This window comes from Ursus maritimus, unplaced genomic scaffold (genome assembly GCF_017311325.1).
Source record: "Ursus maritimus isolate PB19 unplaced genomic scaffold, ASM1731132v1 scaffold_29, whole genome shotgun sequence".
Taxonomy (NCBI): Eukaryota; Metazoa; Chordata; class Mammalia; order Carnivora; family Ursidae; genus Ursus; species Ursus maritimus.
The window spans coordinates 9,194,323-9,211,741 of NW_024425452.1; positions in this window are offsets into that span (position 1 = coordinate 9,194,323).

A 17,419-nucleotide genomic window follows, 5' to 3' on the forward strand; every position below is an offset into this window, starting at 1 on the left:
AATATACAGGTTTAATGCAATACTTATCAAAATCTCAGCAAGTAATTTTGTAGATTTAGATAAAATTATTTATAATTTATATGGAAAAGCAGAAGAACTAACATAGCTGAAAGAATTTTGAAAAAAGAAAAATTAGGGGCACCTGGGTGGCACAGCGGTTAAGCCTCTGCCTTCGGCTCAGGGCGTGATCCCGGCATTATGGGATCGAGCCCCACGTCAGGCTCCTCCGCTATGAGCCTGCTTCTTCCTCTCCCACTCCCCCTGCTTGTGTTCCCTCTCTCGCTGGCTGTCTCTATCTCTGTCAAATAAACAAATAAAATCTTTAAAAAAAAAAAAAAAGAAAAGAAAAATTAACTGAGAGAGATCAGTGTACTGAATTTCAAATCATTATATAGCTATGGTAATCAAAACTGTATGGTCTTGGCAGAGGGATGGACTCACATATGGAACAGAATGGAGAACCCAGAAGAAGACTCATACACATGTGGCCAAATAATTTTGACAGGAGAGAAAAAAAATCAGGTTAGTGGAGGAAAGACAGTCTTTTCAACAAATGGGACTGAAGTAAAAGAACAGCCATGGGCAAAAACCAAACCTCAACCTAAACATCAAATCTGATACAAAAATTACCTCAAAATGGATGACAGTCTTAAATTTGAAATGTAAAATTACAAAACTTTTCAGCAGAAACATAGGAGAAAACCTGCTGGATCTAGGAATGGGTAAGAGTTTTTAAGATGTAAAGCCCAATCCATTAGAGGAAAAATTGACCAACTGGACTTCATCAAAATTACAACCTTTTGTTCGGTAACAGACTCCATTAAGTGGATGAAAAGAGGAACTACAGGTTAGGAGAAAATATGTGCAAATCATATATTTGACAAAGTACTTGTATCGAGAATAAATAAAGAACTCTCAAAAATCAACCTATTAGAAGAGCTAAAAATAAAGCAAAGATATGGAGGAGCTGGAATTCTCCTACACTGCTGGTGGGGATATTTTTCACAAAGATTTAAACAGACATGTCACTGGAAGATGGTAAATAAGCACATGAAAATACCCAATATAATTAGTTATGAAAGCCAAATCAAAACCACAGTGACATACCTATTAGAAGAGCTAAAAATAGGAGTGCCTGGGTGGCTCAGTTGGTTAAGCATCTGCCTTTTGGCTCAGGTCATGATCCCAGGGCCCTGGGATGGAGTCCTGCATCGGGCTCCCTGCTCTGCATCGGGAGCCTGCTTCTTCCTCTGCCTCTGCCTCTGCCTCTCTCTCTCTGTCTCTCATGAATAATAAATAAAATCTTTTTTAAAAAAAAAGAGCTAAAAATAAAGCAAAGATATGGAGGAACTGGAATTCCCATACACTGCTGGTGGGGGTGTAAACTGGCACAACCACTTTGAAAAACAATATGGCAGTTTCTTTAAAATTTCAATGTACACTTACCATAAAATCTAGCCATTCCACTTCATTTATTGACCCAAGAGAAATGAAATCATATCCATACAAAAACCTATATACAAATGCTCATAGCACCTTTATTCGAATTGTCGATTACAATCCAAATGTCCATCAGCAGGTGGACGGATAAACTGATACACCCATATAACCGAATACTACTCAGCAATAAAAGGAATGAACCATTGATATACCTAACATCCTAGATATACTTCATAATAATTATAATGAGTGAAAGAAATAAGAACACAGGGCATTTTGTATGATTTCATTTACATAAATTACTAGGAAATGCAAACTAACCTATATGACAGAAAGAGCATCAGTGGTTTCCTGGGAATGGGAGGGGTAGAGAAGGAACAAGAAGCAGAGATTACAAAGGGGCATAAAGAAACTTCAGGGAGTGATAGGTCCATTTTCTTAATTATGGTGTTAGTTTCATAAGCATAAACATATTTATCAAATTATGTAATTTAAATATATACCATTCAAGGTACATTTGAGGTAGGTACCTTGTGTCAATTATTCCTCAATAAAGTTTTAAAAATCCATTTTTCTAACTTGTGCTTAGGACAGAGAAAGATACAGTGTCATTCCTACCTTCACACAAAAAAAATCCAAGTAATCTGCAAAGTCAAAATTTTCTGCATCACATTAAAGAGCTGGAGTTGCAGGGAAGCCAACTGACCAGAAATCTAAGGAGAGATAGGAGCCTCCAAGAAGAGACAGAATACAAGCACTTGTTTGCCTGGGGTAGAGGCTGGACTCCACACAAGGCAGTAATACGAATTCAGATAAAATGTGTAACAAATCGCTAGAGGATAAGCACAAGGGTGTAGGGTGTGAAGGCAGAGAACCCCAGAGCTGAAGAAAATCTGCAAACACTCATGTGCTTTTCTCCACAGAACTCATAGGAAAGATTAAAGACAGGGTAAAAGCCGAGGAAGCATCCATGATGCTGAATCACTTAAGGAAAGGACCAGAAACACTCTGAGAAAGATACGAAGCCCTGCCCTTATCTTTTGCCCCATATCTCCTGCAGAATGAAAAACCTTAAACTGCTCTGGGGGGGGTGGGGGGCAGGTAGCAAACTGTTGACCCCCAGGCCAAGGATGCTATCCATTGGATCTTTGGGAATGAACTAGGAAAACTTCCCCTACCCCTGCTAATGGATAGGAAAATATCCTGGACCCACTCCCTCAGAATCCAGAGAGAGGGAAGAGGAGGAAAAATGAGAAAACCCTATATACTCAAGACCCAGACATATCTCATGGCTCAGACTAAGGCTCGGCTAGAGCAGAGATGCTTCCTCATCCGCTACTACAAGGCTAACAAGAGTCAAATAACAAGTGAGAGTAACGGACTACTGGAAGAGGACAAGAGTGGAGAAAGAGACTCATTTTCAGGCACAGGCACGAAGAGAAAGGAAGAGCTAAAGCTGAAGATGGAGCAGACACTGAGAAAGACCTTCTGGAAAACCAGCCCCCACTATAAATAGAAGTTAATGCTAAGAGGAATTGAAAAAGTCTGTGGTGTACTGAAGGCAATCAGAGCAGCAATAAAACCCAAATCCAGCTGAAAGCCTAACTAGATTGGCTCCACGTCCCTCACACTGAATTCCTAGTAAAAAAGGCGCACGATCATTTCCAGGCATAAGATCTACTTACACGGGTCTCTACTAGTCTACAGAAGATGTCCAGCTTTTCACCAAACATTACCAAATTCCAAAGAAACAAGAAGGGAAACAACATACCTCCAAGAGACCAAGCAATCACACAGGTAGATATGAACCAGTGCTGGGCTATCAGAGAATTTTAAATAACTGTAACCATTACATTAAAGGCTCTCTTGCAAAATGGTGGACATCGTGCACTGTGGACAGATGGAGAATTTCAGGGAACTATAAAGGCAACTATCAGAGTATGATATTATGTGAAGATAGACTGCAATTAATTAGAGATGTATGTTATAAACTTCATGAAAGCCCCAACAAAACTTGCAAAATCAATGAAATCAAAATAGTAAGCCAAGAATAAAATGGAATGAGAAATATCATTCCAAGAGCAAAGGAATAAGAACAAAGAAAACCAATTAGCAATATCCAATAATCAAATCATATCCACAATTATGTTTGATATAAAGTCTAAATGCATCAAGGAGAAGAAAAATTGTCCTGTCACCTTGATGAAACAGCATGTTTCAATATGTGATACCTACAAGAAACCCTTTTAAACATAAATAGGTAGATAAGGTTAAAAGTAATAAAGAAAGAGATACTATGGAAATACTAATCAAAATTAAGCTTAAGCAGGTATGTTTTTTTCAGACAAAACAGGCTTCAGAACAAAAATACCATAGAGAAAGAGAAGTACCTCATAAAAGGAGTTAATTCACCAAAAAGACATAAAAATCTGCCAATAGAGCTTCAAATTTTTTAATAAAAGCTAATAGAACTGAAAAAAGAAATAGGTAAGTCTACAATTGTATGTACATTTCATCATTCCTCTTTCACTAATCAACAGAACAAGTAGACAGAAAATCAATATGAATACAGAGGACCTGAATATTCCTATCAATAAACCTGGCCTAACTGACATGTATGGAACACGCTATCTAATAACGGCAGAGTATACATTCTTTTTAAGAGCACAAGGAACATTCACCAAGATCAAGAATACTCTGAGCTGTAAAACAAACTTCAACAAATTTAGAAGTATTTAAATCATGCAAAGTATATTTTCTAGCCACAACAGAATTAAATCATTAATTAAAACCAGAAATATTACTAGAAATCCCCATATGTTTGGAAATTAACAACACATTTCTGTATGTTTCATAGGTTAAAGAAGACACAGATAATTTAGAATATATTTTTAATTGATGAAAATAACATCAGCGTATGTGGGATACATTAAAGCAATGCTTAAGAGAGAAATTTATAGCATGAAATGCTTGTATTAAAAACAAAGAGGTCTCGGGGCACCTGGGTGTCTCAGAGTGTCCAGTTCTTGGTTTCAGCTCAGGTCATGATCTCAGGGTTATGAGATTGAGCCCTGCATAGGGCTCTGCACTCAGCTCGGAGTCGCTTGGGATTCTCTCTTTCCCTCTCCCTTTGCCCCTCCCCCTGCTCTTTCATTCTCTCTCTCTCTCTCTCTCAAATAAATAATTAAATAAAATTTTTTTTAAATAAATAAAAACGAAGAGGTCCCAAACCAATGACTTAAGCTTCCATGTTCATAAACCAGGAAAAAAAAGAGAAAACTAAACCCAAAGCAAGCACAAAGGAAGGAAATACTAAAGAGAAAAAAAATGAGAATAGATAAATAATAGAGAAAAATCAATGAAACTGAAAGCTAAATACTTTGAGAAGATCTATAAAATCTTTTTAACCTCCAGTTGAGGAAGTAGTCTTATTAACCTCCAGTCTGATTTCTAAAGAACAATATAGGAAACATGCAAATCAATAAAATGAGGTATGAAAAACGGGACATCACTTGAGAGTCTATACAAATTAAATGAATAATAAAGGTGTTTTAGTTTTCAATCCCTGGCATAATAAATCACCACAAATGTAATGACTCAAGCAATACTCTTACTATCTCAAGGAATTGACTAGGCTGGGCTCTTATCTGAAGTCTCTGGGAAGGAACTCCCCAGCAGCCCATTCAAGTCGTTGGCAGAACTCCGTTCTTTGAGATTAGGTCTGAGGTCCCTGATTCCTTGCTGGCTGTCACTGAAAGTTTTTCATAGCTCCTGGAGACTACCCACATTTCTTCTCACATGAGCCCCCTCCATCTTCAAACAGCAATGATGCAGGATCCTTCCAATGCTTCAAATATGCTTCATTTTCTGCTACCGGCCAGTGAAAACGGTTCTGCTCTCAAAGGGTGCACATGTTTAGGACAGTCCCACCCAGATAATCTTCCTATCGTAAGATCACGGATTAATAATCTTAATTATAGCCACAAAATCCCTTTTGCCATATAACAATATAATCAAGGGAATGACGCTCATATTCACAGGGGAGGAAATTCAAGTTCTGCAAACCACAAGTGAATATTATGAACAATTACATATATACCTGTAACTTTGACAACTTAGATGAACTGAATAAATTCCTTAAAAGACATAGAGCACTTGAGGCACCTGAGTGGCTCAGTCTGTTAAACATCTGACTCTTGATTTCGACTCAGGTCATGATCTCAGGGTGTGGGATGGAACCCCGCCTCAGGCTCTGAACTCAGCACAAAGTCGGCTTCTCCCTCTCTCTCCCTCTGCTCCTCCCCCTACTCTTTCTTTCTCTCTCTCAAATAAATAAAATCTTTTTTAAAAATTTAGTGGAATTTTGTATCAAAATCGATATGCTAATTCAATAATTTATATGGAAAGGTAAAATCTGGAAAAGTCACAATTTTGTGAAAAATAACGAAATTGGAAAACTCACACTACCTCATTTATTTACTATAAAGCTAGATTAATCAAGGCATAGTGATACTGGAGAAAGGACAGACATAGATCAATGAAACAAAATGGAGTCCAGAGATAAAGCCACATATATTTGGCCAACTGATATCTTTCTAAAGGTACAAAGGCAATTTAATGGAGAATTGATAGCCTTTCCAATAAATGGTCTTGGAAAAACTGGATATACCTACACCAAAAAAATGAACCATGTACAATTACTCAGATATTTTATACAAAATAATTCAAAATGGATTATAGAGCTAATTATAAAATCTAAAACTATAAATGTTTAAAACAGAGAAAAAAAAATCTTTATGACCTTGGGTTGAGAAAAGAGTTCTTAGATATAAGACCAAATCCATTAAAAACAATCCATTAAAAAGAAATCAATGATTGGACTTCATCAAAATTAAGGGCTGCTCTATGAAAGATACTGTGAAAAAATTGAAAAGACAAGACATGGACTGGGATAAAGTATTTGCAAATCACTTATCTGATGAAGGACTTATATCCAGAATATATAAAGATCTCTCAAAATTTGATAGATTTAAACAGCTACTTTACCAGAGAAGTTACAGAGAATATAAATAAGCATATGAAAAGAGGTTCAACAAAATGAGTCCTGGGGGAAATACAAACTGAAACCACAATGGGATACTACCATTACACACCTATTAGAATGGGGGATGGGGAGCAGCATCACAGAGGAACTGGAGCTCTCATATATTTCTTGTAGGAATGCAACAAACAACCACTTTAGAAAATAATTTTGTATTTTCTTATAAAGTTAACCAAACCGTTATCATAACAACCCAACAATCCTACTCCTTGATAGTTACCCAAGTGAAATAAAACTTTAAGTTCACACAAAATTCTAAATGTAAATGTTTATAGAGGCTTTCTTCACAATCGTCAATGACTGGAAACAATCCACATTTCTCTCAGTTGAAGACTGGATAAAGAGATTATGGAATATTCATTCAAAGGTATACAACTCATCAATGAAAAGGAACAAACAAAAAAAAAACTGGATGTATCTCGAATGTGTTATGAAAGAAATGTGCAAGTGAAAGAAGCCAGATTCAAAAAGCTAATGCATGCTTTCATTTATACGACATCCTGGAAAGGGAAAAACCATACTGATGGAAACCATTATCAATGCCCAGGGCTGGGGTGGGCGGTGGGTTTTGATGACAAAGGGGTAAGGGGAACTTTGTGGGATGATGGAACTGTCTGTATCTCGACTGTAGTGGTGTTTACATTACTACATACACTTGTTAGAATTGTATACTAAAGTAAGTGTATAACATGTGTCCCAATAAGTGTATAATATTGTGTATCAATAAAACCTGAATACAAATAAAAAAGAAATCTATCCTCCTGTAAACATCAATTGAGAGACAAATCCTTTGCAAAATTATGAAGTCAGTAATTTATATTCAACCTCTCACGCCTACCTTTTAAATTCCTTTTCCCCAGTTAGTAAGAATCTGTGATATTCCCCCACCTCTATTCAGCAATCCTCCCAGGCTTGTGTCCCAGGGAGGCTCCGTTGGCGAACTTTCCTCCCCTGAGTCAGCACCAGCAATCTCCTTTCCTGATCCCTCAGGAGTCAGTTAGTTCTTAGACTCCAATGCCATCACTCAAATACCTGACTCTCAAATCACTCTCAGGCCCAGGATGAGAATTTTTTCAGACACGAGGTTTTTCCTTGGAAGTCCTCAAATAATATCATACAAGCAGTCGTAAGACTGGTTTTGTAGCAACTTTAAGAACGAGCGCTGCAAAGTGGAGTTTCTACCGCAAATAATTCCTCACCAGGAGCCCCTTTTATCCAACCCAGATTTCTCTTTTCTGTAGTTCTTTAATCCAAATTCTCATTTGCTTAAATCCTCCAGGCTCAAACAGATCTGGGTTAAAATCCCAGCTTTGCTCTTTGGAGCTGTCTGTCTTTGGGTAAACTACTTTTCTTCTCTTTGTTTTGGTTTCCTCATATTTAAAAGAGGGACACAAATCACATCTTCCTCACACAGACTTTGTGGAGATTAGATGAGATAATGCGCTGAGCACAGGATCGGATACGAAGTGAACTGGTAAGTGTAACTAGGACGCGGTTACCATTAGCAACACTCGCTCTGATTACGTACCACACTGGTAGCTACAGGAAGGCACGTTACCTACGCGTCTTACGAAACGAAGACGAAGATATTCACTCTGTGAAAACAACTTAAGGAGACTAAATTCTGGTTTCTAAAAGGGCTACTTTCTAGTATATGTGAAACAGCAGTCATAACTGTGTATTGTGACTTACTTTAAGACACCCTTCATTGGTAACTAAATGCCACACTTGCAAATGTTACACCATAGAATGACATTTTGTCCGTTTCAAATATCAAAGCTAGTATGACCCTAACTATCACAAATACTTTAATGGTCTAAATCTCTTCGTGCACGGTTATTTGGTTAGACCCCCCCCCCAAAAGAAAAAATGACAGCCAGAATAGCCGTGAATTTCATTACTATTTCAATAATTATCCTGGGAACGCAGAACTATGCTCTCAGTCCAGCAACCGGAGGCCACTGCTTAGAGTGACTATGGCAACCACGTTGGTGCCCCGATCCTGACAACTTTAACAGGAGACATTATGACAGGAGGTATCAGGAGGTACCGTTGCCACAGACACTCTTAGAGACAGCTAGTGGTTGCTTGGTAACCTGCTCTCCTGTATGGGGTTAGCACAAGATGAAGTGAGGAGCTAACGAGGGCTGACATGGGTTCATACTTACTTGAAAGAGGGAGAGAGGGTATGAGGCAGCCAAACATTTCCAAGAACGAAAAGAGCTCAAAACCCATTATATCCTCAGAGATTACGTTATAATTTCTTCCAGCATCACTTGTAAAGCACACCTGACATTTTACTAGTGAAAGGAGCAACTTATAAAATTAATTTCTTTTTTTTTTAAAGGTAATCAGAAAGACTGAGTGCATTGCCAATGAGGTGACACAATCTTTTTTTTTTAAGACTTTTAAAATTTATTCATTTGAAAGAGAGCAAACGACAGCATGAACAGGGGGGAGAGGCAGAGGGAGAAGCAGACTCCCCGCTGAGCAGGAAGCCCAATGCAGGACTCGATCCCAGAACCCTGAGATCATGACCTGAGCTGAAGGCAGATGCTTAACTGACTGAGCCACCCAGGCACCCCAAATTAATTTCTACCAAGTAATTTTATATTAATTATTCTCTACAAATTCTGAATAAGCACACATATTGCAATAATTCACTCAGTAGCCCCTACTATTAGTTATTGATTGACTCTCCTGAGGACTACGACTTATTAAATCTTACTTGTAAAAACAATAGAGTGGTATCAACAAGGAGTGTTGGATAGCCCTTGATGAATGAGGGAGTCTAATCATGACTGAATCCAGGGCAGTGTTCTTTCCCTATTTAAATCTATTTGGTTGTATCATATTGCAACTTAAATAGCACCACTAAGAGATAGCCCCATAAAAATCATTTTTTTAGTAAAGAGAAATTAACAAATCCTTTTAAGAATATTAACTGTCATTAGTAACCTAACATAGACCAAAATCACAATCCCCTACAATTCTTTATAACTTATAATACAAGCATGCTTTAAAAAAAATGTTTCTTGGGACCCAGGTAGCACAGCCACTAAAGCCTCCGACTCTTGTTTCAGCTAAGGTCGTTTTCTCCGGGTCTTGAGATCCAGCCCGTGGCAGGCTCCATGCTCAGTGGGGAGTCTGCTCAAGATTTCCTCTCCTTCTGGGGTGCCTGGGTGGCACAGCGGTTAAGCATCTGTTTTCCGCTCAGGGCGTGATCCTGGCGTTGTGGGATCGAGCCCCACATCGGGCTCCTCTGCTATGAGCCTGCTTCTTCCTCTCCCACTCCCCCTGCTTATGTTCCCTCTCTCGCTGGCTGTCTCTCTCTGTCAAATAAATAAAATCTTAAAAAAAAAAAAAAAAAGATTTTCTCTCCCTCTGCCCCTGCCCCCTCCCTCTCTCTCTCTCTCTCTCAAATAAATAAATAAATATTTTCGAAAAGAGTTACTTTTCCTTTCTGGAAATATATTTTTGTTTTATTGAATCTTTCTCATTGCTAATTTTACAATGAATCTATAAAGATTGTATTACATAATATTTCTACCATCCTTACCTTATTCTAGGGCTTCAGTGATCCTTAATCGATCTCAGGAATCCTGGGAAGTAATTGAAAAAGACCAAGTTACAGGGCTTGGAGAAGAGAGGTAGATAAATGATTAGGAGTCAGACTAATTTCAATTAGAAGTCAGACTACTTCAAAAAGATAGCCCTGGCAACAAAGCCAATAGTATTTCTAAAAGAAGGAAAGGAGAAATGAATACACTAAGGCCACCATTGCCTAAACTGGGGGGGGGGGGGAGGGAGTTGCTGTCAGGAATTAGTTTACTAGACCCTCTTCACACGGAGCTTGAAAAGGGACCACAAATAGTAGACATGTCAGAACCAAAATCATTTAAATTACAAATGGAAAATATTTTTATAACTATCCATGCCGTTATTCATGAAATAGTTATTGAGCTACTACCATGGGCCAGGCACTGAATATAGAGTTGCATTTTAAAAAACGGAGTCTATAGACAATCTTATTTTAATATCTTGGAATAGATTTACTTTATAGACAGTGAACATATGGAAGAAAATCAGTGACTTTTCGTCTTCTAAAAATTGCATGCATTATACATGCTGGTTATATATCTGATTTTCCTCGGACTTAATCCTCACACATCCCCTGTTCAATTCTGTAACTCACGGGACCTGACTGACATACAGACTGGGCTTTCAGCCTCTGTCAGCTGGCTGCCAGCCTGATGATGCCAATGGGAGGCTGTTTAGGGCTCCTGGCACCAATTCCAGTGTAGGGGTTGGGGTTCCCCACACCAACAAGCAATTCTCAGAATACCAACAGGGTGTCCAAAAATTCAACTCGATTCTGACACTATCTATCTGGGGAGAGCATCGGTTTCCACGGCTGAAGGCTCAGTCTTGCAAAACTGCCCCCCACGCCGTGCCTTGCCAATTCAGATGTCACTAGCCAGCCCACACTGTTACCTGTGCTTCTGACCAACTGGCTACAAATTAGAGGTTCCAAGGACCCCCTCCAATGCAGGTCCAAGTTGTTAGCTGTACTTCTGATTGACTGGCTATAAATTCGAGGTTCCCACTATCTCCTCCTCAGCTTTAATTAATTTGCTAGCCTGGCTCACAGAACTCAAAAGAATGTTTCCACTTACCAGATGACCAGTTTATTACAAGAGGATATAAGTCAGGATCAGCCAGATGTAAGAGACGCACAGGTCAAGGACTGGGGAAGGCAGGTGGAGCTTCCATGACCTTGGATCGCCACTCTCCCAGACCCCCCCCCCCAACCCAGAGGCTCTCCTCTTGGGCTTTTACCGAGGCTTTATTGCATAGTCATAGAATTAAATCATTCGCCATTGGTGGTTGAATCAACCTCCATCCCTCTTCATCCCCAGAGGGCAGGGTGTAGGACTGAACTTTCCAACTCTCTGATCACATTGTTGGGTCTCCTGGCAACCAACCCTATCCTTAGGTGGGGTTCCTAGTCACCTTATTAACATAACAAAAACACCTTTTTAACTCTCCTCAATGCGAAAATTCCAAATGTTTTAGGAGCTCTGTGTCAGAAATGGGGAGGAAAACCAAATATACATCTCTTAGTATAAATCAGAATATGACAGAGGCAATAGTGAAAAATGGACGGCAGGAGGAAGGAAGAAGCCAGGGTTTTTCTCTGTGTGACTATCTTCTGCCTCAATCTCCATATGGTTCCAGTTTTAATAGGGTGACTTCAGCCCCTGAGCTTATTAGTGAACATCACCCCACTGTCCTTTGTCCCCAGCCTGAGGGTGGAGGTGATAGTACGCTGTTGCTAATTTCTGGAAGACCTCAGCATCCCCTGTCTCTAGTGCTTCCCCCACCTGAATAATCACACTACATTCTCTGTTTTCAGTACTTAGGGTGCTTTCAATGTTCATGGTAGAACCCTGACTGAGACACTGTATAATAGAGAAATAGTTGGAAGTAGTTTGAATTACCAATGATGAGAGGATAGTTAAATCAATTATGGTCCAGTCACTCAGTAGAAAATTTTACGGCTATGATTATAAAGGCTTCTTTATAGGATTTTAAAGACTTTTAAAGAACAAGGAAATGATTATGATATAATATATAATGTTAAATGAATAAATTTAGAATGTAAAGAAACGTACTGTATGACTATAACTTTAATAGAAAAATTCGAACTTCTGTTTTAGAGTGATAATGAGATCATGGGTGACTCTTACTATATTTAATTTTTTTTCTGTCCTGTGATACTGTTTCTATCAGTAAACAAAATAATCCAAAAAATATGCACATTCCTCAGTGACTGCCATTTTGGAATTTATTTCCACACACACGGTGCTTCTAAAGCAAAAACATGATAGATCTATGATCCCTGGGTTCTGATTTGAGTGTCTGACCAAATATCATCTGCCCTATTATCCTATAACTGGAAACTGATAATCCAACATGAAGAGTATGTTTTAAGAGTTGTCAAGGAAAATAAAGGTTCATTTAACTACACAATGTATTATGTGGAACTGGTAATATGGGTGCCAACTAACATATGATGCAGGATTCATTTATTTAAATAGCCCTAAGCACCTACTGGAACCTTTGCAAAGTAGCGCTGGGAAGGACTAGAAGACAGAACATGTAAGACAGAAGGTCTGGATGGGTACCAAGTCCCACAGCTTGGCACACTTGAAACGTCATGGCACCATGTGCCCAAAATGAAGTGGCAAAGAGCATCAGAGATTTGTAAGAGTCGGAGAGGGAGAATTTTTCTGAAACTGGTCCATTTCATGTGTCTTCAGATCAGGTCTCTTCGTGTGCACTCAGGGAAACCCTAACCATAACAACCTATTTGTAGACCTGGGGGTATCAGTCTTCTATAACACAAAAGTGAGATTGGGATCACATTTTTTTTTAAAGATTTTATTTATTCATTTTAAAGGGAGCGAGTGCATGGGTGCGTGAGAGAGGGCAAGGGGAGGGGCAGGTGGAGAGAGAGAGAATCCCAAGTGGACCCCGAACTGAGCCCAGAATCCGTGACCTCACTGGAAACCAAGAGTCCAAAGCTCAACCCCCTGATGAGCCACCCAGACACCCCTAGCAAGCACTTTTGATCTAATAGTTGGAACAGCAATAAAATCCTGTTAAGCTCCTGGACTTTTTTTATTTAATGTCACTACTCCCACCACCTCCCTTAAAAAGTCACTAAATTAATGGCACAGGTTTTAATAAACAAATTATAAATGTGCCAAAAAGAAAAGTAAAAGATATAAGAAGAATAACATTTTTTTTGGAGCTGGAAATCAAACTGGATGGATTTTAACTGGTTTATAAGACCCAAGGAAGCTGAATCTTCAGTTAACCATGGAAAAAAACTGAGAAACAACCCAATTTACATAGTGGAATCCCACAAAGTTCAGGAATTGTCATCCATGCTACCTGGAGGTAGGAATGAAGATGAAGTTTAAAACAGAAGGTTTAGATGAAAGTCTATCCAAGTAGTTCTTTCTCTGCCCAATATCACTAGCTCCTTCCAGGCAAGTAACCGCTCAACAGAAGAATGGAGGTTTGCTGTCTGGATTCCTGGATGTGGAGACATCACACATAGCTGGAGCAGAGCAATAAACAAAATTCATGTATTGAATGTTGAAACCACTACCTCTCTTCCCTATATTGGCCCTCAGGACACAAGCAGCCAGGTGTAAATCACCATACCTAAAACTGAAAGTACTCATGGGGGACATGGTTGGCCCACGAGAAAAGACATAAACATACTGACATTAGAGACTTCTCACTGAAAATGACTCAGACAGATCATGCTAGAACAAAGCCCAAAGCCTACTAGCCACATACATGTGGATAGAGCTTCCATTCAGTTATTTTATTTCCCATGTTTCAAGATAAGCATCCGTTAGGATGGCTACTGTAAGAAAATAAGTGAATAACAGGCATCGAAGAAGATGTGGGGAAATTGGAACCCATGTACGCTCTTGGTGAGATTGTAAAATGGGACAATCACCATGGAAAACAATATGGAATTTCCTCAAACAATTAAAAGTAGAACTACTATGTGATCCAGCAACCCCACTTCTAGGTATACATCCAAAAAAATCAAAAGCAGGGTCTCAAAGAGATATTTGTACACCTATATTCATGATAGTGTTATTTACAATAGCCAAGAAGTGGAAGCAACTGAAATGTCCATCTGTGGATGAATGGATAAACACAAGGTTGCCTATACATACAGTGGAATATTATTCAGCCTTGAAAGAAGAAAATCCTATGACATGATGCAACATAAGATTAACCTTGAGAACAGTATCCTAAGTAAAATAAGCCAGAAATGAAAAGACAAATACTTCTGATTCCACTTATATGAGGTATCTAAAGTAGTCTAATTCATAGAAACAGATAGTGGAATGATGGTTACCAGAGGCTGAGAGGAAAGAAGAAAGGGAAATTGTTTAATGGGCATAGAGTTCCAGATTTGCAGGGTGGGGAAGTTTAAGAGATCTATTTCACAACAATGTGAATACAGTTAATGCTACTGAAATGTACCTTTTAAATGGTTACTATGTTTTAAAAAAAAAGAAATATACAAATATATTCCCATACATGTGTATGTTTGCATATGCATATAAAGTTTTTAGAATATTTACAAGTAGACTAAGTAAGTCATAGGCTAGGGTGGAAAAGAAATGGTTTTCATGATGTTCTTCTTTGTTCTTTTTTTTTAAAAAAAAAGGTTAATGCTTTATTTTTTTTTACCACATTTACATAAATTTTTCAACTAAAAAAAACAAATAAAATATAAAAGTATGCTCCTCCCACACTCCCACCACCCCCACCCTACCTGGCAGCCCTAACCCAATGATTGACTGATCAGAATTACAAAAGGCTTGCCTCCTCCATGTGGAACCAAGTTGGTGGCGTCATTCATACTCTGGAGTGCCCCGTAAGCTCAGGCTCCAACCAGTCTCCAGCTGAAACCACATCTTGCTTAGCTTTCTTCTCTGTTTATCCTGCTTCCCTCTCTCTAGTTTCCCTGAGAGCACTCCCTTAATAAGTAACTTGCACAAGTGTTATGATCTCAGGCTGTTTCTAGGGAACCTGACATAAGACAGCATTCTGTATTTTTCCCTTATTGTGCTCTCCAAGCCTTTGCTTGTTACCTGTGTCTTTGATTATTATTTGTCTTTGCCACCACATTATAAACCTTTGAAGACAGTGTCCATGTGTTTTGCTCCTCTTGTTATCAATAGTGTTTCACAGAATACCAGGTATATAGTGTGTGATAAGTAATTGTTGAATGAGTGTTAAATGAATCTAATTATCATTATCCTACCTCAGCAAGGAGCATGGTTGAACCATAGGCTTCTGACCAATTCCCGGCCCATGATAAATACCGGCAGGCACGGCGATGCCCACCACAAAAGGGAAGTAGAACTGGAAGTCTCTTGCTGCTCTTTGATCTGTTGACCTCTGAGGCTTGTCTACTTGCCTGGATATAGTTAATTATATGATTTTCACCTATTCTGCCTAACTACTTCTTGCCTGACTATTTCATTACATATGGCCAACTCTATCTTTTTTTTTTTTTTTAATTTTTAGACAGAGTGTGCACAGGCACATGCATGAGGGGGGAAAGGGAGGGCAGAGGGGGAGAGGGAATCCCAAGCAGGCTCCTCACCCAGCGCAGAGCCTGATCTCATGACCCCAAGATCACCACCTGAGCTGAAATCAAGAGTCAGCAGCCTAACCAACTGAGCCACGCAGATGCCCCTGCCCAACTCTGTCTTAGGGAAACTCAAGACCTTGGCTCATCCTCCCATTGTCAATTCATAACCCAAACCAGTTAAACCATTTACCAAAGGGTGACATCTCCAAGTATGAAAATGAATGGGAAATTTTACATCTTTGTAATTTGGAAAATGGAAGTAACATACAGCACTAGGAAAAAAATTATTTCTCTGGAAAATTTACTTTGCCTGGGTCATTTCTGTTTTGTAGTTTTTTAATTTTAATTTTTCCATTTCTGTTAATGCCACTATTTCAAACTTAAAAAAAATGCATGCCAGTATGAATTCTGTTATACTTTTCATAAAATACTAAATGATTATGACCCCCCCAAAATAAACAGCCAAGGATAACCAACTATTTGAGAAAATGCTTTATTCAGAGACCACAACAGACCAAGAGAAAAAAATGACTTCAAGAACAGACTATCTGTTCAGGGATATGAAAACTATACCCAAAGAAATAAGATATTATATCTTGAAACAGCAAGCAAAATAATAATAATTGATAATAATAATAATAGAAAAAATGAAAAACTTAATTTAACAGTTTAAAGATAAATAAACTTGAGGCATTCCCCCCAAAAAATAGAAAGAAAGAAAGAAAGAAAGAAAGAAAGAAAGAAAGAAAGAAAGAAAGAAAGAAAGAAAAGAGAAAGAAAAATCTAAACCAGAAATTTGGGAGCCAGTTCAGGAGATTCGACATCCAAATAACAAGAATCTCAGGCAGAAGATCTTTCAGCTTCTAGAAGAAAATAGGAAAATGAGTTTTATAGAAAGGACCAAAGAGCTACAAGACAGTGAAGGATGTTTTCAAAATTCTGAAGTGATTTCCAACCAAGAAATCTATTCTTAAACTCTAATTATGTGAGTAGATTAAATTACTATTGAGCATGGAAAGTCTCACTAGAGAATGTACTCGTAAAAATCACAGAGTGGGGGCGCCTGGGTAGCGCAGTCATTAGGCGTCTGCCTTCGGCTCAGGGCGTGGTCCCGGCGTTCTGGGATTGAGCCCCACTTCAGGCTCTTCCACTGGGAGCCTGCTTCTTCCTCTCCCCCTTCCACTTCCTCCTCTCGCTGGCTGTCTATCTCTGTCAAATAAATAAATAAATAATCTTAAAAAAAAAAAAGACACAGTTAACTAAGAGAAAAGAAGATATAGGAGTTAGGACCCAGAAGATCTAAAACAAGAGAAATCTCAAAAGAATCCTATCAGACCCAGAGAGTAGCCAACGCACAGTGGAAAGGGTTGCGTTCCAGAAAGCTACAACAGCGATTTCTTGAAGAAGGGATCAGTAGTACACCCATGTGCTTTAATCTGTTGAAAGACTGATGTTTACATTTACATAAATGGTAGAGAGCTTGAAGGTGGATCATTGACAGATACATAGAAAATTAAGGGAATAACATGACAATTATAAACACAAGAGGAAGCAAGCAACTGTGTGAGGAAAAGAAGTAATCACAGTAGGTAACATGATTGAACTATTATTAGAACTTACAACAGGCTTTTCTCTTAAAAAGGGTAGGTCACTGAGGCCAGAATTCGTACTAGATTTAT